General features: G+C 40.4%; 1 long non-coding RNA gene across 1 annotated transcript; it reads right to left on the bottom strand.

Moving 5' to 3' along the window:
* Positions 1–1,608: 1,608 nt before the first annotated feature.
* On the bottom strand, positions 1,609–22,885 carry LOC138953953 (uncharacterized). The gene is made up of 3 exons (XR_011451655.1): positions 22,620–22,885; positions 8,584–8,903; positions 1,609–3,432 (listed from the first exon to the last, which is right to left on the bottom strand). It is a non-coding gene; the product is annotated as an uncharacterized lncRNA (long non-coding RNA).
* Between the last annotated feature and the right edge of the window lie 853 nt (positions 22,886–23,738).

The raw sequence follows: 23,738 nt of genomic DNA, 5'->3' as shown, positions 1-23,738 counted from the left end.
ATTGGATTTGATACATTTATCATCGTCTGTTCCAAGGTGTCTGCCGGGTTTACGTAACACTCACTTTTCAATATCGCACGACTAACAATCACATGAACACTTTTTACCACTGTAAACTCAAAAGTGGTAAGTTATTTTTTGCGTTCAGTATATATTTAGCTTCCAGAGTAAAAGCAAGCCTACTGTAAATCATTCCCAACGTGCCTCAAAACAGGTCTGAAGTCGAACAAAGTTCTATTTACTTTTCTAGTACGCAAATGTGCACTCCTTTTGACATCCAAGACATAGGCTCTGCCCACCTCGTGACGAGTGCCTGTGGTATGTGGGTCCATTTTGACATACCGCACACAGGCTGGAGCACCAGAACGTGTTCACGGGAATGTTAATTACATTTTGGCGGAAGATAAAATAAAAAATGGGATAGCGGCGAAACGGGATTGCGCCAAAATGGGATGCGGTAGTAAGATGACGCTTGGCTTGTGAAATGTCGCCAAAATGGGACGGCGGCAAAACGGGATTGCACGTAAATGGGATATTGCGCGAATTATAAACGAAGGAGTAGGCCCTAAGTTTCTCGTACGAGATGTTTACTGGGAGTAAATATTTGGGGAGTAAAAATTTAGTTCCTTGTGGAGTTCTTTTTTCGTACAAGATTTTTACTGGAAGTTTACTCCGGAGTCAATTTTTTGTGGAGTAAAAATTTCGTGTTACACCGGTTCATGACGGTTGTGGTAACGAGCGCACATTGCTGTCTCCATATTGTGTTCCTACGAATCGAAAGTACGATCGCCAAGCCCTTCTGTCATTGAAGGCAACGCTCGATGGTCAGCGTCGCCAACGTTCGACAGATTGTACTACTGTTACTCACAAACTTTCAATTTACACAATGAAATGCCAATAACATGCAAACACAACAATGGGAGACGAAGGGAAAACCTATTAGCGATTGAAATTATGCAAACGAACTCACAAATCCCTCACTTTCCGAATGCAAATGCTGCAAATCCGTATGCGTTCGTCGCTGTGTCGAACGTTGGGTTGACGAACGTTGCTGACAGACGCAACAAAACTTGATCAAAAGGCACTAAAAACGATTAATGTTTTACTCACTGGGTATCAAGTCAAGTCAATATTTATTTCAAAAACCCCTAGGGTTACATGAATATCGCATTCCTCTTTTTCTTCCTGCAGACGATATGAAGCGGTTGAAACGTCGTTTCCGATGAAAGGCTCGGTTATTTCCGTTAAAAACGAAGTTTGCCGAACGTGTGATTCAGTCTACAGACACCGGTCGGATCACAACAAAAATGTTCATTCTTTGCGATTTTGTGATACTGTTGATGATACACCTGCTTTCCAGTGAAGAACATCAATAAAATGATGTTCACAAGCAAGAATAACAGACAAAAGCACGCGATGTGTAAAATTAGGCTTTGCTTTGCAAACAAAGCACGTGTTTTTTTTACTGACAGACACTTTCGGTGGCGATTGAAATTTTTTCCAGAAACGGTTTTATGCTCCCATTTGATATTTTTTCCCTATTTTATCTAGTCAGAGACTAACCTTGTGTATTAATTGAATTAATAACCCCATTATCATAAGTTTTGTGTGTTATTTTCGTGTCTGCCTGAATCACACTTTGAGATGGGGTCATGTGACAGAAGGAAATGGTGTCTGTCAGTATTCACACGTTCGCTTCGAAAAACTCGCTCTAATAATTGCTCAAACACAAACATTTTAGCTTTTATTTATTTTTTTGTATTGCAAATACCATACTTACTCATGCCAAGCAGAAAAAATGATGAAAATCAACACAGTAAGCAAGTAATTTGAAGGCAAAGTTTACACACATCAAAGAGTCTGATTACCGTGAAACCTGCCTCCCCAAGAAACAAAACATTTTCCTCCCTCCACGAAATGTTTACTACCCAGATTTTTACTCCCAGTAAAAAATCTCGTAACGAGATTTTCACTCCGGTGTAAAAACTGACTTTGTGGAGTAGGCTTTCATTTTGTTCGACATACAAAAAAAAATACTCCCTGTTCGAAAAATTAACTCCACGATTATTTTACTGTCAGAGTAAGTTACTTATGTTATTTTTGGAATAAAATAACAACTGTTAGTTGTTGGTTTTTTTGTGTGTGTGCTTGACCTGATCTTTCTCCACTTGTTGTTAGATTGTTGTTTGTTTGTTTGTTTGTTTGGGTGTTTGTTTGGGTGTTTGTTTGCATGTTTGTTTGTTTGTTTGGGTGTTTGTTTGTTTAAAAAAAATGAGGTCGTGACAGTGCTGCCTGAACACTTTTGAAAAAACGGATGATCATCAAGGCTGGGGATGTTAACTCCAAAAATGTGCATGTGAAGAGTCCTGAAGATCTGCCAAGTAGTTTTCTAGAAATAAATGTACACTCGCTCAACTAGGACAACAATTTCATATTATGTTTCACCAAAAATTTACCAAATAAAACTCAAAAACAGAGTATTTTTCAGAAAAATTAAAAACATTTAAGGGGGCAAACTCTGGTTGTCGAACTGTGGTGTCTTAAAATTTGAGTGATAGTAGTCAATATCAGGGATAAATACTAACTTTCACATTATTTCACGTAATTATTACTGTTGGCGCTAGTATGACGTAAAAGTCTGTTGCAAAATGAGGGGAAGAAATTCTTCGCACCAACAGAGATTAAATTTTTCGTAATAAGGGGAATAATGTTCTTGTTAGGGAAATAATAATTTCTTACAAACTGTGTTTGGGGAGTACAATTTTCGTACGAATTTTTTTTTATTTTTTTAGTACACCTGTCGTAGGGAGTCATTTTCTCGTGCTAGGGGGTAGTACTTTTTTTTGTGAAGGGGAGTACAATTTTCGTACGAAAGTTTTACTTGGAGTACACCTGTCGTGGGGAGTAATTTTCTCGTGTTCGGTGGGAGTCATTATTTCGTGAATGGGGAGTAGAATTATCGAAAGAGATTTTTACTAGGAGTAAACCTGTCGTGGGGAGTAGCTTGCTCGTGTTATGGGGGAGTACATTTTTCGTAAGGAGAGTAACATTTTCGTACAAAATAGTTACTCGGGAGTAAAAATTTCGTGGGAGTAATTTTCTAGTGTAGCAAAGGGTGGGGAAGGCCTGTCGTGAATTATAGCTAAGCGGGGGAGAAGAATTGAATGCACAAATACCTGCAAATGTTAAGTTTACACCACACACAAAGACACATTCACAACTGAACGCATGCACGCACACACACACTCACACACACACACGAACAGCGTTTTGCAAGCTGGTATAATCTTGAAGTTCAATTTTAAAACAAAGTCTTAATTATGTTTGTGGGCCGGGTGGTTCACTCTCACTCTCACTCTCAAACTCGACCAGACTGGATGGCGGGGTTCATTGTTTTATTACAAACCCCACGTGGAACTAGCACGCAATGACCTGAAAACATAATACAAAAGTTGTATTAAGTTTCAGGAAACACAAGTCATGAAAATAGGCAATACAATCAAAGTAATGTTGAGGGCCCCAAAGGGTTTAAAACCGTGATCGTGATTGGCGTTTTTTGACCTTTCTGTGACCGTGATTGCCGAAATTTCCATTTCTGTGATCGTGATGGGACTTTGCCCGTGATCCGTGATGACAAAAAAATCAAGTCTCGTGATCGTGATCGTCATTTGTTTTCGTGATCGTGATGGGCATTATTGCAAAGCATTTTATTTTCAACGTACATTTTTTCACAGCTGTATTACACTCTATGATCCTCTAGTCTATTCGGTAAGGAGCCAACCCCGATTGAAAGGGAAGCAACAACACATTCAGAAATATGATTTTGAGAGCGATTGCTTCCCTTTAAAAGAACCAATTACACACTGACAAAAAGAGATCCAATCAGAAGGCAAATTGCAAAAGTCTACCAAACTTCATCCAATGGAAGGGCTTCGTGCAAAAGTTTTGAGTGAAATTCGAATTCGAAGATCAAAAATGGCGTGCAGCGGTACTGTCATCGAACTTCTGTTATATTTTGTGGATTCAAGCCAGACCAAAGCAGGCGGCGAGAATGCCTTCCTTGGTGGAAAGGTCAGGCTACGGGTCGGTCTTTCTGAAGACGAAATACCAAGGTATGTTGATCTATGTTGCTCTATGACTGTTCTGAATGTAGGCAAAGATCTTGAAATTTGTTCAAGATCTTTGAGTTTGAGTGAGATCATTGACATTGTCGACATTGCCACGTCCGGCTGTCACTCGCTCAGTGTGACCTCGACTGGCTCGAGATCGAGTCTGCGTTTAGCCAAACCCGAAACTAGAAATGTGTTTTTCATCCCAGCAACGTGGACACGCTTGGCATAGATTCTAATTGTCGCTTCTTTGCATTAAGCTTGGATTTATTTTAGCGCCTGTAAACTTTAATATCAACAATGGGTTAAATTCAGAAACAATGGCGGGGAGACGCGCCAGTTTGGGTCACTTGATCCTCATGTCAAAGACGATCAAAGTCATGTTCGTTGGGGATTTTGTCAGGCATGCTACTTTTCCGGTAATTGCCGGAAATCCGATAAAGCCGTTTTCAAAATCCGGTAAAGTCAAATTTTTTCCGGTGAAGTTGAAAAATTTCCGCAAAAACGATCCGTGTGAATATCGCGCAACGCGACCGGGCGCCGGTCTCAATGAAGCCAGCGCACAGTAGTGTTGTTTTCACCAGTTTGGAGGTGTGTTGAATGGTGGTGGGGGGAGGCTAAAATGGGATTTTTAACAAGATCACAACACTATTACAACCCCTAAAATGATGCCCAGAATGCACCAGATTGCACAGATTTTAACCGTTTTTTGAAAAAATTTCCGGGGGGGCATGCCCCCGGACCCCCCTAGTTGGCTCGCCTGCTTCGCAGGCTCAGGCTTGTGGCTTCGCTACTGGTACTGCGCGCTTCTTTCAGGTAAAACCGTTTTTGGCCTGTAGCATTCCTGTTTTTTATTCAAGGCCATGGAACCAGGCGATGGTGTACCTCAAATTGTACGGCAAAGTTGAAAATAAAAAACCCATCACACATACATGTACTTTAATTTCAATCCACCCAATAGTTTTTGAGAAAATGGGTTTACAAGATTTAGCTCTGGAAATGTGAAATTGTGCAAGTATATATTCATGTGTGTGAGTGAGGGTGTGGGGGTTGAATGTGTATGAGTGGAGAGAGAGAGAGAGAGAGAGAGAGAGAGAGAGAGAGAGAGAGAGAGAGAGAGAGAGAGAGAGAGAGAGAAAAACCCAATGAAAACAACATTCTTGTTACTGATTACAAATCATGATATGTATTTCAGTCTATGTGTGTATGAAAGAGAATTCAAAAAATAATTATAAAAAAGTGCAACAGTTGTCACTTTGTGTTGAATAAACAATAGATCCAGAGGAGCGAATTACTGTGTGGTTGTGTTTACTTTGACACGTGCTTTCTGTACATGCAACTTTTACCGTGACCGTGATTTGCCACTGGTGTTCGTGATCGTGAAAACAAAAATCAAGGTAACTGTGATCGTGAAAGCGAAAATTTCCCTTCCCGTGATCGTGATGATACCCCCCCTTTGGGGCCCTCAATGTTATAAACAAAGAGCAGAATTATTTACATAATTACTTACAACATCATAAGTACTAGAGCAAAGAGTGACACAACACAACATACCGCAGTCCTAAAAACAACATAAAATGAAACTGGTGACGAGTTATATGACGTAAAACTTGACAAAGAAACACAGGTCGTCGAAGTGACGCGCGTGACGTCACACAGCGGATACGGGTCAAACTAAGGAAAACTTTGATTTACTTTAATCCTAACATTTATTTATGCACTTTAACTCAAAAAGTGTCTCAAGGGAATTAGGAATGGAGTGCACTAAGTTAGGTTTATGGAAAAGTTACAAATATGGAGATAATAGGGTAATTCCAGACGACACCCACTGCATGGGCGCTAAAATTCAGATAGCGTGGGACGTTTGGGTCGAAGATAATCGAACATTAATGCAATTTAAGGAACAACAGGGCCCAACAAAGTACCTAGGCACAACCATACAGCAACATAATGTCTATATCAACTCATTATCATCATCTGAAAGTAATATATGGGCTTAAATTGCATAAAATAGCACGTGCAACTCAATCAATCTAAAAATAGATTTCATGCTGGCATAAAACATGGCCGCCGCTAAAATGTAAACAAGCGGTGTAGAAGTTCGTGTCGTCTGCTATGGGGCAGAATTAGTCTGTTTGGGCACTAAAAGTGCAGATTGTCACATGTTATTAAAGTAGAGCAAACGATATTGCTTGTCAAAGACAACAATTTGGATTATCGCGAATTCCAGCAATGAGTAACCTTAATTCTGATTTATGCAAACGCCATTTAAAAGATAACCCACAGTGTGCGTGCGGTAACCGGAACGAAACAGCCGCTGAACATTACTTGTTATACTGCACGCAGCACGTTGTTTGAACATGCTCGTATGTCCACAATTAATTCACAGCCTGCCAATTTTAGACACGTGGAAACATTATTAAGAGGCAGCGAGCAACATTCATTTCGAATAAATACATTGATTTTCGAGTCGGTCCAATCCTTTATTGCTGAATCTGGTCGACTAACTTGAAGGATTAGCCCACGTACTGGTATTGTGTATGTTTGTGTGCAGGAGAACGTAAACCCGCCTCTCAGTGTTGTTGCATCAATTACATATTTAACATAAGTAATAATTATCATTGAGTTTTTGTTTTTGTTTTGCTGTTCTCTTTTGTGTGTGTGTGTGTGTGTGTGGTTGTTTTCGTCCATACATTCGTAACGAACTATGCTGCCCTCTCCATGAAAATGTACATTTATCTGAACTTACTTATTGCATGTCTCAGCATCGATGTTCTCGTCCCACGTACGCGCTTCATTCATAGTCTCACCTTATTTTTTTTTCTCTTTCTTTTTTATATTTAGTCAAGTTTTGACTAAATATTTTAACATCGAGGGGGAATCGAAACGAGGGTCGTGGTGTATGTGCGTGCGTGCGTGTGTGCGTGCGTGTGTGTGTGTGTGTGTGTAGAGCGATTCAGACTAAACTACTGGACCGATCTTTATGAAATTTGACATGAGAGTTCCTGGGTATGAAATCCCCGAACGTTTTTTTCATTTTGTTGATAAATGTCTTTGATGACGTCATATCCGGCTTTTCGTGAAAGTTGAGGCGGCACTGTCACGCCCTCATTTTTCAACCAAATTGGTTGAAATTTTGGTCAAGTAATCTTCGACGAAGCCCGGGGTTCGGTATTGCATTTCAGCTTGGTGGCTTAAAAATTAATTAATGACTTTGGTCATTAAAAATCTGAAAATTGTAAAAAAAAAAAAAAATTTATAAAACGATCCAAATTTACGTTTATCTTATTCTCCATCATTTGCTAATTCCAAAAACATATAAATATGTTATATTCGGATTAAAAACAAGCTCTGAAAATTAAATATATAAAAATTATTATCAAAATTAAATTGTCCAAATCAATTTAAAAACACTTTCATCTTATTCCTTGTCGGTTCCTGATTCCAAAAACATATAGATATGATATGTTTGGATTAAAAACACGCTCAGAAAGTTAAAACAAAGAGAGGTACAGAAAAGCGTGCTATCCTTCTTAGCGCAACTACTACCCCGCTCTTCTTGTCAATTTCACTGCCTTTGCCATGAGCGGTGGCCTGACGATGCTACGAGTAAAATGGCATTGCGTTCAGTTTCATTCTGTGAGTTCGACAGCTACTTGACTAAATATTGTATTTTCGCCTTACGCGACTTGTTTGTTTTGTTTTTCTCCACCTATAGCTCCCTCTGTTTTAATTAGATCCCCATCCCCCGCTCCTACATTTTGTTCTTCTGGTTAATAATTGTGTTGTCCACCATCATGAAAACGTGTGTAACTTAGCATTGTTATGGTCACGTCAAATAAGCATCTGCTTGAGTTCGTGTCCTAGCTGCATTTTTGTCAATTGTTTCATGTCATGTATTTTGAATAAAATTGTGTTTTAACCAACAACAACAACAACAACAACAACAACAACAACAACAACAAAATTCCAGCAATGTACATGTCTAAACAGGGGAGAAGCTCCTTTCAGATTATTTGCAAGACCACTATTAATTCTGCAACAAGAATTGTCAGTGGAAGATATAGAAATTCAACATTATGTGTAACATCAATTGGATATCACATTTCTAACTTCTCAATCATGCAGTCCTTTCCTATTTCCGCTTTAGATACGATAAGAAATTACGAAGGAGACATAATCTTATTTGGTACTTACAGATTAGAGGGATCGAATATCAACACATAATCTCATTGGTACTTGTAGAGCTAGCGCTAAAACATACAACCCCTTGCGAACACGAGTTTTGACATCAAAAATCCGACCAGCAGCGTCGACCGAATGTCAAAAATCTGGGGCAAAATGGATATCAATGAAATGGAGATGTTTGTATTGGAAAGAGAGCAGAATTTCATTAAATCAACCTACAACGCAGTTCTCCTGGCTAACACTCGCCATCGTCCTTGACAAAACAATGACTAGATTGCATACGCACAAAAATTCAGAGCGATTTGTGACGTTTTGCGTGCGCAGGTGCGTTTGAATCACTGGCTCTGCTGCCACCATCGGGTGTTCCCCTGCCACCCGAGACAGGAAGCACACATGGCGATGCAGGCGATGGATGGGAAGCAGTTGTGACGGGGTTGTTCCTGTTACCAGTGAATAACGCAAGAAGCCGACGACAATCCCAAGGGCAGGGGCACAGCATGCAGATGACAATAATGGCCATTGTGGGAAATACAACACCCATGATAACTGCGAGGATTGTGACTTTCTCATAAGCCACGGTAGCTCTTGGGGCGCTTGTGGTATTTGCTGAAATTTAAAATTAAAAGATCGATAGTTTGTGTGTGTGTGTGTGTGTGTGTGTGTGTGTGTGTGTGTGTGTGTGTGTGTGTGTGTGGGTGTGTGTCCGCTGTGTGTGTCTGTGTGTGTCTGTGTCTGTGTGTGTCTGTGTGTTTGTGTGTGTGTGTTTTTGATATTCAGTCAATACCTGACTGAATGATTTAGCAAAGGCGGAGGGTGAGGTTTGTCTCCCGGAGTATGTGTGTGTGTGTGTGTGTGTACTTGTGTGTGTGTGTGTGTGTGTGTGTGTGTGTGTGTGTGTGTGTGTGTGTGTGTGCAGTGTGTGCGTCTGTGCGTCTGTGTCTGTGTCCGTGTAAAGCATATCTTAAAAACTACCCAATGGATCTGTATGAAGTTTAATATGGATATTCTTAGGGAGATTTACTCGCGCGGTTTTTCTCCGATTTTTGACAGTTTGATGACGTCATATTTTCCCGTTTGCATAAGTTGAGGCGGTACTGTCACGGTCACACTTTTTCATCTATTATATTGCAAGTTTTAACATACACTCTATGACCTGATTCTGACTAATGGATTCCACTTTAGCTTGGTAACTCAAATATTTGTTTATAAAATTTAATTCCAAATTGGTTCACTTTTTTCCCTTTTGTAAATATCAAATTTTAATCACAAGCATTCCATTCTGTATTGCCTCCTGATTCCGAATATATATAGTTGTTTTGTGTTTGATTGAAAATGTGCTTACATAAGAAGAAAATCGTTAAATAACCGTGCACATCTCAAGTTTTGGAACAAGACATTTACAAAATTGACTTTCGTCTATACCTTTTTTTGTTTGTTTGTTTGCTTAACGCCCAGCCGACCACGAAAGGCCATATCAGGGCGGTGCTGCTTTGACATAATATTATAATGTGCGCCACACACAAGACAGAAGTCGCAGCACAGGCTTCGTTTTGTTTGTTTGTTCGTTCATGGGCTGAAACTCCCACGGCTTTTACGTGTATGACCGTTTTTACCCCGCCATTTAGGCAGCCATACGCCGCTTTCGGAGGAAGCATGCTGGGTATTTTCGTGTTTCTATAACCCACCGAACTCTGACATGGATTACAGGATCTTTTTCGTGCGCACTTGGTCTTGTGCTTGCGTGTACACACGGGGGTGTTCGGACACCGAGGAGAGTCTGCACACAAAGTTGACTCTGAGAAACAGGCTTCGTGTCTCACCCAGTCACATTATTCTGACACCGGACCAACCAGTCCTAGTACTAACCCCATAATGCCAGACGCCAGGCGGAGCAGCCACTAGATTGCCAATTTTAAAGTCTTAGGTCATGACCCGGCCAGGGTTCGAACCCACGACCTTCCGATCACGGGGCGGACGCCTTACCACTAGGTCGTCTATACCTGATCATTTTCTGATTTCAAAAATGTAAAGTGTTTTGTCGTTTGACTTTGAAAATATGCTGATATTGAAGAAGTTCCTTAGAAATAACTCTTCAAACTTCTCACTTCCAAGCTCTGTTCAGCCGACTTCTGAATACAAGAACGTATAACGTCACTTCGAGTCTGGAACACTGTGGGATATACTATACAATTCCACTTGCAAAAGTAGCATATATTGTAAACGCAATTAAGTGTTTACAGCGTGTGCAACTTTTGAAAGTAGAATTACATCGAATTTAACTCAGTGTTCAAAACTTGTTCCAAAAAGTGTGTTTTAAAGTGGAACACTTCTGTTTAGAGTGACGAACCGACTCTTTACTAGTCACACATATGATAACGGTTTGTTCAAAAGCGTATAACTGGACATGGCCTACGTGACTGCAGCAAACAAACAAACAAACAAACAAACAAACAAACAAAACTGAGCCGGCGGTAGGAAGACCGTGCAGATAATTATCATCCAACTTTTCGTGCAAAGCGGCGGGGTAAGCGACGGTCCGTGTGTTTTACATCTCACAAAATAGGCATTCCTAAATGTTCCCTTTTCGACCGATATCAGCATAGGTCAGTGGTATAGCGCTGCGCTGCAGTTCCTGAAGTCGCTGGTTCGAACCCCGCCAATGATATCATTTTTTTATGAATCATGCGCGCTTTTCCTGTTCAGTTTGTAAAATATGCTTCTTTTTACATTTAGTCAAGTTATGACTAAATGTTTTAACATCGAGGGGGAATCGAGACGAGGGTCGTGGTGTGTGTGTGTGTGTGTGTGTGTGTGTGTGTGTGTGTGTGTGTGTGTGTGTGTGTAGAGCGATTCAGAGTAAACTACTGGACCGATCTTTATGAAATTTTACATGAGAGTTCCTGGGTATGATATCCCCAGATGTTTTTTCATTTTTTCGATAAATGTCTTTTATGACGTCATATCCGGCTTTTTGTAAAAGTTGAGGCGGCACTGTCACACCCTCAATTTTCAATAAAATTGATTGAAACTTTGGCCAAGCAATCTTCGACGAAGGCCGGACTTCGGTATTGCATTTCAGCATGGAGGCTTACAAATTAATTAATGATAATAATAATAATTAAAAATCTGAAAATTGTAATTACATTTTTTTTTATAAAACGATCCAAAATTACTTTTAGTTTATTCTTCATCATGTTCTGATTCCAAAAACATATACATATGTTATATTGGGATTAAAAACAAGCTCTGAAAATTAAAAATATAAAAATTATGATCAAAATTAAATTCCGAAATCGTTTTAAAAACTATTTCATCTTATTCCTTGTCGGTTCTTGATTCCAAAAACATATAGATATGATATGTTTGGATTAAAAACACGCTCAGAAAGTTAAAACGAAGAGAGGTACAGTAGCGTGCTATGAAGCACAGCGCAACCGCTACCGCGCCAAACAGGCTCGTCACTTTCACTGCCTTTTGCACTAGCGGCGGACTACGTTCAGTTTCATTCTGTGAGTTTCACAGCTTGACTAAATGTAGTAATTTCGCCTTACGCGACTTGTTTTTTTTGTTGGTTTTTTTTTGGGGGGGAGGGGGGGGGGCAAGTTTTGTGTGTGCTTATTAATACAAAATTTTTTTGATAAATCACTCACTGAAACGGACGCAGCACGCGCGCGTGCTTACACACACACACACACACACACACACATAAAACACACACACACACACACACCCACACCCACACACACACACAGACACACACACACACATACAAACACACACACACACAAACACACACACACACACACACACACACACACACACACACACACACACACACACAAAATACGTAAGAGAAAAGATCGAGCGATGTAGATAAATTAAGAGCTATATTTTGTCATGCAGATTGCGGACACCTCGCTTGGAAAAAACACCTTTTATTGTCACTTTTATTATTATTTCTTCTAAAACGTGCCTGTAAAGATACCCTGCGTACAATGTTCCATCACTCATGGCTGATCCAAATGGTATTCGCCTTTCAACACAGGCACCACCGTATATACAGTAATACCGTCGTTTCAAATACTTTGCAACTCGTGTAACCCATGTGTAAAACGTGTGTCCGTACCCGTTTAATTGCACATAACACATCCACAAGGAAACAAACAGCTACCAACAAAAATAAATGTTTTAATTGCGGCAATACAAAAGTCTGCAGGGTTAGCATCGAATTACTTCGACAGAATCTCGTTACACAGGTCTACGAACCGCATCTCAGTTTGCTACTGAGTTAAAGTACATTATGAAATTCAATGTCAAAGAGGGTTTATATGGTAAATTGTGAAAAAAAACGTTTGTCTAGGGCCATGAGATCATTTTTGTTTGCGTGTATGTGGGACTGGCGTTCCCTCATGCTCCCGCACTAATGTTGGCATGATTCGCCTTCTTAAATTCTGCTCCTAAACAACAAGCCTTCGTGGGGTAACGGTTATAACATTGCGCTTCAGCACCAGTTGTCCCAGGTTCGAGACGCACAATGAACTTCATTTTTTTTCTCCGTATTCGTAAATGATTATGAAGTGCCAGTTGACTGGTTTTTGGCTCACAAAGTGTAGCCTATGCGATGCTAACTTTTGTCTGTCTGTGCGTGCGTGCGTGTGTGCTTGTGTGATAGAAACTTTAACACTTGACTGAACACCGAAATACTAATTTTACCGGGTTATTATCCAAGCAACAGCTTCAAAGTATTGAAGCAATGATCAACAAGTTTCGTCGGCACGTATGTAGATAAAGTGTGTATCCAAAGAAAACGGGTGGTGGTGGGGTTTTTTTTTTTTTTTGGGGGGGGGGGGGGGTAAAAACAGGTGACTGGTTTGTGTTGTGTATGGTATGTAGACCAGGTCAGGGGTCAAGGTTAGGTCAGATCGCGTGAAGGATTGTGGTATAGATTCACTTCTCAGTTCTAACCACAGGCGGAAGGTATCGTCCACTGGACTACTACTATCACAGAAAGACTACAAGGTACGTCACTCACCTTCGAGTCTTCTGTGTTCTTGGAGTCGCTTCCTGGGGAAAAATATTGTTCAAGACGGTTTGCCTCTTCCTACACAGGGGCGGACGAGGGGGGGGGTGCACAGGGTGCAGGTGCACCCCCCCTCCAGCAAAAAAAAAACAAAAAAAAATTTGGAAAGCTGATTCTATGACCATTTCTAAGTTCAAATGGCACCAGATGGCACCATTTTGGTTTTTTGGGCCAAAATTTTTTCTGGGGGGGCATGTCCCCGGACCCTCCTAGCAAATTCGGGCGCTTTGCGCCCATCACATTCACTTTCGATTCAAAGTGCACCCCCCCTTACAAAGCAACTGATCCGCCCCTGCTACAGTCTGTGTAAGGTCAAATAAATACAGTGGAATGATTGTTTGAACTATATGCACCTTTAGTTTTCAGCTTCCGTTCGCTGCAGGTTGTTTTTAACCATCATTTGGACGAATCTTCGTTTGCGAGCCGCTAATATCCACTTGGCGGCTAATTATGCAACCGCACCGAACTATGCATACCAGCGCTCATTGGTTAATAACAGGATATTCGATGATTATTTTCATTGGTCGACGGAAACGTTTTCCTCATTTTGAATGAAGTGGCAAACGGTTCTTCACTAATACCGAAAGTGAAAACTCCCGTGGGTAGCTTCCCTTTACTGCACAATATTTACATATGTTTTAGACCAATGAGCGCTGGTATGCATATTCGGTGCGGATGCATAATTAGCCGCCAAGTGGATATTAGCGGCTCGCAAACGAAGATTCGTCCAAATGATGGTTAAAAACAACCTGCAGCGAACGGAAGCTGAAAACTAAAGGTGCATATATAGTTCAAACAATCATTCAACTGTATTTATTTGACCTTACACAGACTGTAGGAAGAGGCAAACCGTCTTGAACAATATTTTTCCCCAGGAAGCGACTCCAAGAACACAGAAGACTCGAAGGTGAGTGACTTACCTTGTAGTCTTTCTGTGATAGTAGTTGTCCAGTGGACGATACCTTCCGCCTGTGTTCTAACCGAGCTGCATTCGCCGATTCGGGGAAGACGATTTCACATTGTTCGGTTTCGTAGCGGCTCCAGAAAAAAATAGATAAAGAAGATACCAAAGGAGATTTCCTACAGGTTGATCTGCACAGCGTGTTTTCAGTGTCTGCGCGAGGAAGCGCTGTCGAAAGGGCAGTGTCGATCTCAATAGGGAGATTTAATAAACGAAACGTCGGGACGTTTCGTTTTGAAGTTGTGGTAAACGTCATCATTTCGGGAGTCTCTCGCTGGAAAGGTGAAGGTCAACTGAAACGGAACGTGGAACGTCAAAACGCAGTCACGTTTTCCACCCCCAAAAAACGAACAATATTTCGTCAACTTTTGTGAGTATTTTTGCACACTAACAGTTTTATTTGTTGGCCATTTTATGCATTGCTAGATTCATCAACCCTTTCACAGTCTTTCAGCGCTGAGAATGTGTTCATTGGAGGTAGACAACTGTTGTGAACTGAAATATTTTGAAGGGTGCTGATCCTGGTACATTTATCCAACTTCATGGTGAAGAAAGCAAATGGCGAAGCAGAAGTAGGTCATCGCATCGAATTTTTATTCTGGCTTCGTATGTGATTTTGTATAAACAAAGTCTGTGTGATTTATTTGGACTGAAAATAATCAAAGTATGCCCGATTCTGGACCACCTCCTAGGTGTTTTTTTTTCCATTCTGATCGAGGACAGACGTGATAATTTCACTTGAAGATTTATCGCCCTTCCTTCATTCCGAAACGAAACGTGAATACATCTAAATCTTGTCTGCGGCCTATGCCGTCTCGTTTCACGTTCCGTTTCGCGGGGTGACTCATTCACCAAACGAAACGAGCTGCAAAACGAAACGTACTGTCCTTTGAATCTCCCTAGTGGCAGTCGTGTCCCCGTAACTCGTAAGTAGGCTACAGACAGACAGATCTAGATCTAGCGTCTCCCACTCTTGCACCGTGTCTAGGCTGTGTGTGTGTATGTCACAGAACTTATATTAGACTGTCTAATATAAGTTCTGTGGTGTATGTGTGACGGAGTGATTGAGTTTGTGTTACTGTTTGTCGATTTCTTTCGGGAGCCTTGAAGGCTTCGCCTCTTGTTATGTGTTCATTTTGAATCATATTCATAGCGTGTGTCAAAATTGTATCGTAAGATGTTTATGATAGATCAAACCATCTATTTTTTTAATTCTTCAAACAATGATTGTTTTTAATCTGCACTCTAAATCGTTGTATCTAAAGTTGAAATTCATTGAAATAAAGAGAAATTATGGCCGTTGTGTATTATTTGCATCTTTTTCAAAGCACAGGTTAGTGCACCATGAAAACAGTGTTCGCTCAAAACAGGGAACGCGCCTATTTCTAGAACAAATACGTACACTTCATAAAAGAAAGTTATGAAGAGAGTTGCACACAATGATTCGTAATAAAAAAAAATAGTGCACCAAAATTCTTTTTAAAGTGTCTAGTATTTCAGTTTCGATTTATATTAATTATAATGTTGAACATCTCTGCAAGATTTTGAAATTTTGAATCCATGCATGTCCCTTTGAATATTTCTGTAACTAAAAATGGAGAAGAAATTGCATTTTCTTGGCTTTTCCCTGATGACTAGAATGCTTTTAATCATCTAAGGCCTACGCATATTTCACTGTCAATGTATTTGCAAAAAAAGACGGTTCAATAGATGTCGAACTTACAGATACGATGTATTTCCTTCGGTCCACTGTAGCGTTTGATACATTTCAGCTAAACTAAGTTGCTTCATTTTACATGCAGATGAAATCTCCATTGGCTTCAGGAAATTTGAACAGAGTGTGTGCACAAGATCTCAAGGATGCTGGTGTCAACCCCGGTGTCTATGACACCTTATACGTGTTAATAAATAAAAAAAACATCAAGAGAACTGCCGCTTGTTTTCGTAATGCACTATACGATTTACTTGCAAGGTTTAAGTCTCTTGGACCACCTACCCTGTTCTTCACACTACCTGATTATGACATGCCCTGAACTGCAAAAGCTCGCTAACAATAATTTCTTATTTTAACGCTTCATCACAAAGCTCGTTTTCTACAACAGTAAAACAAGATCCGTTTAAGAGTGCACCCAGGCCGTGTATCAAATCAAATAATATTAATTGTACTTAATTATCTCAAATACAGGTATTGAAGCTTATGTGTAATAACATAAAGACGAATGAAACACTACAACTTTAGCATTACCTTAAAATATACCGTAAACTACCTTTTATCCTACATACGTGAGAGAGACACCCGTGAGATAATAATCGTTCAAATCACACGTGTGTGTATCATGTAAATGAGGTCATGTCAAGCAAGTCTGGCAGGGACCTGTTTTTCCACTGCTCATGATGCCAAAGTCACCGAGACAAACGTCATTATAGAAAAAAAAATTGCGCTCGCTAATTACCCTCGATGAATTTTTTGAACTAACACGTCACGCCACACTTTCAGAGTGACGTTTCTTTGCTTTGACGTAATAGATTGCACGAGGCTTTTGAAGAGATCGAGGTTCCAAAACAAGCGTCTTCAATTTAGCTGCCCCGAATGCAGGACATTTTCAGTAAAATACACGTAAGTACAGTATGTAGGATAAACAGAATACTACATGGCTTGCTGTTTCGTACCAGATTTACACTCGTTGCTTTTTCAAATAGTGAACAGCTCGCTTTCGCTCGCAGTTCAATATTTAAAAAAACAACTCGTGTAAATATGGTACGACACAGCAAGCCATGTAGTATTCTCTATGTAGGGGAAGGGCTCCTAATATGGACCGGCTCCTAATATGGACCACCACCAACTAACGGCGCTAGAGCGCTCAAAAAAGTTTTATTCGCTGTATTCACCCTCTTTGGATAACTTGCACATGTCAAAACAGTTGCAGAAACACAAATCTCAAAACCGTTAGGCTTTTTCTCTTTTTTCACTTTTGGCAGCGTTCACTCTAAATTTGCCGCCTAAAACGGACTCCTTTCGGTCTACAGCCAAAGCTTTTATCAAACAGAAATGGCTATATATGACAGCTAAAACCGTATTTGTTACATTTTAGCAGTGTTGACCCCGAGTTTCTACTGCAAACAAAAAATAATAGCAAAATCTCAAAGTATGTGCGAGTCCCCTAATATGGACCACCTTCAACAAATCGAAGAAAATAAAAGCTAAAGGCTATTTTCATTAATTCATTAAGAAGCTTGCTGGTAATAACCTATAACTAGCCCTCGAGATTTAAAAAAAAATGCAACGAAAAGTCTTCTTTTCGTGGAAGTTGATAATTTCACTTATTTTCACTCTGTTTTTGATTTTTTTATAAGCTTCTTTAGTTTCCTGGTGTGCTTCAAATAATGCTCTCATCAACCCGAAACAGATAAATCTAGAGCATATTTTAATTAGGCTGACTTGTACACTAAGTTGTATCATGTTATTTTGAAATATAGGGGGCTTTTTACAGTGATTCGTGAAGGCCGCTTCACTGGTCCATATTAGGCGCCCAGGCTCCTAATATGGACCCTTTGTGATTTTTTCTGTATTTAATTTTTGCTGAATGTGTATCAAAGCTATTTTACTCTAATTAGGCCTAACGGTTAACCTAAGAAAGAAGGACTACCAAGCACAAAATGAAACTTCTTTGCACGAAAACAAGCTAGTTATCAGCAATAAACAAAAAGTGGTCCATATTAGGGGCCCTTCCCCCAAACTCCCCCCCCCCACCCACCCCTCAATTTTGTCCGAAAGTTGGGGGTGGGCGTTTTATTGGTACTTAACTCTTTGCATGAGCGGTTCCTTTACTATACATAATAAGGATATTATGGTCAGTGTTCAAAGGATGCGTTATTGCACAAAACGTTTATCTCTCTCTCACACACACAAGCACCCGCACAAACAGAATTCTGCAAGCAAACCACGAAGGAAATAGTGTTGTTTTATTGCATGTTATTGTTAACAAGTTTATAACTTAAATAGATAGTGATATGTGGAACAGATTAATCCAGGTCTGCGGTGAACAATCCCATATCAGCATTTTAACTTTAAGCAAATAAACGCATATATCACAATCAGTTGTAGAATGATAAGTCACGTTTGTCTCGGAAACTAAAAAATATTTGTTGTCAGTGTGTAACCCAATGAGGGGAAACTGTGTACGAGGGATAACGTCTTGCCTTCAAAGGCCGCGATAGAGGGTAAACAAACACAAGTCTGTTCATTCGTTATGTTCTAACTCCTCGAAGTCGACCTCTCTATTCACTTCCAAATCTCGTCATGTCAAAACGATTTGCGTGAAGCGATATTACTACATTTAGTCAACCTTTCCAACTGACAAAATGAAATTGACCACACATATACTCCACAGCTGTGTCACCGGCATTCATGCCTTGCGGACTTGCCGACACGTTCACACAACAGAGATCGTTCAGAAAGTGACAAGCCAGTATAGCGCATTAGCGTACAGCATTTCACAGTTAAACGCGCGTTTTGATATTCTTTCTAATTTTCAGACCTTGCTTTTAATCCAAGCATAACATATCTATATATGTTGTTGGAATCACGATACCAAAAAGAATCAGATGAAATTGTTTTTAAAATACTGAACCGATCTTCATGAAACTTTACATGAGATTTCCTTGGTATGAAGATCGGTCCAGTAGTTTACTCACATATCGCTCTTCACACACACACACACACACACACACACACACACACATACACACTGACACACACACAAACACAAACACACACACACACACACCGCGCGCGCGCGCGCAGTACACACACACACACACACACACACACACACACACACACACACACACACACACACACACACACACACACCAAGACCCTCGTCTCCATTCCCCGTCTATGTTAACACATGTAATCTAAAATTGACTAAAAGTAAGCAAAATAAGACAACGCAGACTGACAACAACAAGAGCATACAAGCCAGAGCACAGATGTTTTTCTTGACAGAGCACGACTACAGTTAACCAGTCTCGCTGTCTGGTTTTCGAGGAGCTGATGACCCAGTTTGAACACTGGCTGAGATTTTTTTTTTTTTAATACAAAAATCTGTGCATCACACCGGGCTGACACGTGTGGGGCGATCGAGGTCACTTGGCATGGACATGATTCACGGACTTTAAAAAAAAAAAATTCCCCACAGACTCCGCTTATTCAGTTAAAGGCACAGTAAGCCTCCCGTAAACCATCACAGAGCTCCCCGAGCGTCTACATATAGTACAAGTATACTTCCATTTGAACGCTCACCGAACGGGAACATCCTGGCTGCTTTCTGTCGAGCGTGAGAAATTTTCAAAGAATTTATTTTCGTGGACTTGGTCCTCAACGACAATGGCGCCTCGTTTTGGTGCTGGACGGCTGTTTCGAATACCGGAAATCACGCCCGGACAGTAAGCCTCCCGTAAACCATCACAGATACTGTCAGGCTTTTACACACAGTACAAAAACCCTTCCATTTGAACGCTCACCAAACGGGAACATCCTAGGTGCTCTACGTAAAGAGCGAGCAATTTTTAAAGAATTAATTTTGCAGATTGTCTCGAACACTTTTTGGACCCATCCTGAACTCAGGTCAAACATGAGTTACTTCCCTTCGGGTCTCATTCTATCGATGTAAACTGGCGATAGCCGTGAATCGATGATTATCAAAATGTTTTTGGACCGTGGTGCGTTTTTGCGCTAGACCTAACTTTTAAAATCTAAATAATAAATTGACAGCTTGTTACACAAACATTCTTTAATCATAAAAGAATTCTTTTTCATCAAGACAAGATCAGTACCAGCTGGTGTGGTAAAATGGAATGGTATTTTTGATAACCTCAGCTGGAACAAGATCTTTTACTTATGTCATAAGACAACAGTTGATTGTCAGCTAAAATGGTTCCAGCTGAGGTTAATTTATAGGGCTTTGCCCACAAACCACTACTTATTTCTGAGAAAAATTGTTGAATCTTCTAATTGTTCGTTTTGTAACAATGAGGAAGAAACAAGTAATCATTTGATGTGGCATTGCCAGCATATTAACAGGTTTTAGCAGGAACTACAGGAACTGTTAAATAATAGTTGTTATCATGTTACTAATTTCCGGTTTTCGGAAGCGGTGGAGTTCAGGAAAATATGTTCACTGATAAAGCCTTAGATTTCATTATTTTACTGGCCAAATTTTATATTTACAAATGTAAATGGAAGTCTGAAAGACCGATGCTTCCGATATTCTTGAAATTTTTGAAAAGTAGATATTTTTTGGAAAAGTACAAGGGGGGATTAGCAGAAGATAAGTTTGACCGCCTCTGGCAACCATATTCCGACCTGGTTTCATGAAAATTGTCCAGTACTAGGCTCTACTCCTCCTCCCTAATTCGTTAGCAGTATCTTGATATATATTCTGCTGCTGACCCTCTCCGCCTCCACATCCCTCGCTCGAAACTCGCATCTGCTGGTCAGCGTGCATTTCCCTCCGCGGGCCCCTCCGTCTGGAACTCCCTGCCGCTTGAGCTTCGCCAGAGCCCCTCTCTTGACGCGTTCAAGAGTAGGTTGAAGACTCAGTTCTTCCCGTAGCTGGCTGCGACTTTCATGCTCGACGTGATGTGTTGTGCCCCAAAAGACATTCTGTGCTGTGCTCTGTGAGAGGTGTTTTCTTTGTGCTTAATATCATTTTGTTTGGACCTAGCTATTGATGTGTACATTGTTGTTAAACAGTTGTTTGTTGTATGTTTATCAGGGTTTGCTAGTGTGTGATAGGGTTCGTGTCCGTCTGTAGATGTTAGTTTCTTTGTTAGTCCTGTGTTGACAACTCTTCGACAAGCGCTTAGAACTGTACCCACGGAATACGCGCTATATAAGCTTCATATTGATTGATTGATTGATAAACTTGAATCTTGTAGTAGTCAATATTATTTAAGGGTCTAGTAGTTGTTGTAGTCAAACAGTGCCTCTTTAACTTTCCCCCTCTCTCTCTTTGCTTCTCTCTCTTTTCTAGATCATTCTTTTTTTATGCATGTTGTATGTATGTAAGTGGCGATGTGAACTGTGATGTAATGTATAACATGTTGTAAAATAAAAAAATAAAAACTTTAAAAAATTTTTTTTTAAAAAAAAGACAAGATCAGTACAATTCGAAGTTGTGAAAGTTTGAAAAAAGAAAAGCCCGGAAGCAGGGTCACGCAAGGGTCGTAGCAGACGACGGTTTATCAGTGCATATCGCCGTTCCTCTCAACAGTCAAAAGCCATCGCTAGAGTTCTTGTGAACCACAGCCGTTTGTTTCGTGCATAAAAACGTGCTATTGTAAATAAGCTCACATCGAGTCGCATTCAGATGACTAACTGACGACTACATTGTGAAAAAGGGAAACTGGATCACACGGGTTCACGATGGCTCAGGGGTAAGATAAACCACGCAAAAATAAATTCTTTGAAAATTGTTCGCTCTTTACGGAGGGCACCTAGGATGTTCTCAATCGGTGAGTGTTTAAATGAAAGGGTGTTTGTACTGTGTGTAAAAGCCTGACCGTATCTGTGATGGTTTACGGGAGGCTGACTGTGCCTTTAAAGGCACAGTGCAGCTCACAGCCTTCGTTTTGCGTTTTTGTTGCAGCTGAGTGCATTTACAGTTCAAAAATCCTCCTATGGTAGTAAAACAAACCCAAAACTACCCAACGACGACATCTGTGAAGCTCGACAGTTTCTTGTTCACGCGAGTGCATAAATTAACCTAGTTATTACGTGGTGTTTGGTCGGAGTTCGATTCAACTGAGTGATTCCGGCCTCCATTTTGTTTTACACTAACTCATGATGACGTCTGACATAGTTTGCTAGTGACGTGTCTTTTTGTGCATGATGTGGTGATCTACCTGATCTAAATTTAGATCCAAAAATAGGCCAAAACCAGCCGGGTCCGAGTACGAAATTAATTCGTACAAAAATCGCAGTTCTTGACTCTTTGGGTGCAAGTCAATGAAACTTGGTAGTTCTTCTAAGGGATAGCTGCCTGAGGTAGGCCTATGACTAAAAGCCCTAGGGGCTCCGTGCACCTGGATTTGACAAGTTCAGTATCTTTAACGCTCGTTTTCATATGAGTTCTTCTGCAACGACACAAACACAAAACTGAAGAGTTGAACACTGTTCTTAAAACGTAGTGTCATACCGTACGTGTCAATAAAGTGATCTTATTAACAAAAACAAATAGATACATGTACCGGTATGTAAAGTTTGAATAAAGCTTACCTTTGACCAGAGCTGCCGTAACCAGCGATATGTACAGTGAAAGCCTTCCAGTGTCCGCCATATTTTCTGATTGTGACTGTTTTCGAATAACTATACCTCGTCTAATCATGCAATTTTGAAATCACGCTGACACTTTGAACGTCTAAAAAGGAGCTGCAAGAATGAGTGAATCGTTTTCACAACCGGGTATGCACTAGCAATGGGTGCGTTATACTTAAGGGTGTGCTTAACTTTGGGGCTATAATACTTGACAAGTACTTGTTGTAGGCCTTACACTATTTCCAAGAAATGGCTGACGCCGATGTATATATAGATATGTACTAGCAGTTAAGCCCGGCTTCGCCCGGGAGTAAGCGGAGCCCTGTAGCAATTTAAGACGCTCGCTATCCCATTATGAGGGCCCCAAAGGGGGGGTATCATCACGATCACGGGAAAGGACATTTTCGCTTTCACGATCACAGTTACCTTGATTTTTGTTTTCACGATCACGAACACCAGTGGCAAATCACGGTCACGGTAAAAGTTGCATGTACAGAAAGCACGTGTCAAAGTAAACACAACCACACAGTAACTCGCTCCTCTGGATATATTGTTTATTCAACACAAAGTGACAACTGTTGCACTTTTTTATTATTATTTTTTGAATTCTCTTTTATACACACATAGAAATACATATCATGATTTGTAATCAGTAACAAGAATGTTGATTTCATTGTGTTTTCTCTCTCTCTCTCTCTCTCTCTGTCTCTCTCTCTGTCTCTCTCTCTGTCTCTCTCAGTCTCTCTCTTTCTCTCAGTCTCTCTCTCTCTTTCTTTCTCTTTCTCTCTCTGTCTCTCTCTCTCTCTTTCTCTCTCTCTCTCTACACTCATACACATTCAACCCCCACACCCTCACTCACACACATGAATATATACTTGCACAATTTCACATTTCCAGAGCTAAATCTTGTAAACCCATTTTCTCAAAAACTATTGGGTGGATTGAAATTAAAGTACATGATGGGTTCTTTATTTTCAACTTTGCCATACAATTTGAGGGTCACCATCGCCTGGTTTCATGGCCTTGAATAAAAAAAACAGGAATGCTACAGGCCAGTGGCGAAGCCACAAGCGTGAGCCT

This window comes from Littorina saxatilis, linkage group LG17 (genome assembly GCF_037325665.1).
Source record: "Littorina saxatilis isolate snail1 linkage group LG17, US_GU_Lsax_2.0, whole genome shotgun sequence".
Taxonomy (NCBI): Eukaryota; Metazoa; Mollusca; class Gastropoda; order Littorinimorpha; family Littorinidae; genus Littorina; species Littorina saxatilis.
Note: the sequence above shows the minus strand (reverse complement) of the source record. Positions and strands in the feature narration are given on the sequence as shown.